The sequence below is a fragment of the Geospiza fortis genome, unplaced genomic scaffold, assembly GCF_000277835.1.
Source record: "Geospiza fortis unplaced genomic scaffold, GeoFor_1.0 scaffold315, whole genome shotgun sequence".
Lineage (NCBI taxonomy): Eukaryota > Metazoa > Chordata > Aves > Passeriformes > Thraupidae > Geospiza > Geospiza fortis.
This window is the reverse complement of record NW_005054648.1, coordinates 143,234-143,886: the sequence shown is the minus strand read 5'-3', so window position 1 is coordinate 143,886 and position 653 is coordinate 143,234. Positions and strand designations below refer to the sequence as shown.

Below are 653 nucleotides of genomic sequence, written 5' to 3'. Positions count from 1 at the left end.
GAGAATTCAGACAGGTTAGGGGCCAGGCGGCAGCGGGGTTTGCCTGGGGAGGCACCACGGGGTGCCACAAACTCCTGGACTCTCCCCACACCAGCACTTCTGGGCACTGGGAGTTCCAGGTGGGAGTTTGAGAAGGGAGGGAGGCTCAGCTCCCTCCGGCCCATCCCATACATCCCAGTGGGATTCACGGCATGGACAGGGGCTGGAGGGGATTGCTCAGCTCCCTCCTCCAGCCCTGACATCCCACAGGGATCCACAGCATGGACAGGGGATGGAAAGGGGTGTTCAATTCCCTCCTGTCCAGCCCTGACACCCCACAGGGACCCAGAGCACGGACAGGGAATGGAAGGGGATGTTCAGCTCCCTTCTCCAGCCCTGACATCCCAGTGGGACCCACAGCATGGACACGAGCTGGAAAGGGATGTACAATTCCCTCCTGCCCACCCCACACATCCACCAGGACTCACGGCACAGGTAGGGAATGGAGGGGAAGCTCAGTTCCCTCCTGTCCAACCCTGACATCCCATTGGAGCAAAAAACTTCGAATCAAAAACCAAGCACCGGGCTCTGCTCCAACCCTTCCCTTTCCGTGCCCTCGGGGCGGGGTCTCCCCTGCACCGCCCGCCCCCGGTGCCGTGAGAGCGGCGGGGGGG

General features: G+C 62.5%; 1 protein-coding gene across 1 annotated transcript in view; it reads right to left on the bottom strand.

Moving 5' to 3' along the window:
* The window catches only part of SRCIN1 (SRC kinase signaling inhibitor 1), a 45,140-nt gene that overhangs the window by 1,174 nt on the left and 43,313 nt on the right, over nt 1-653 (bottom strand).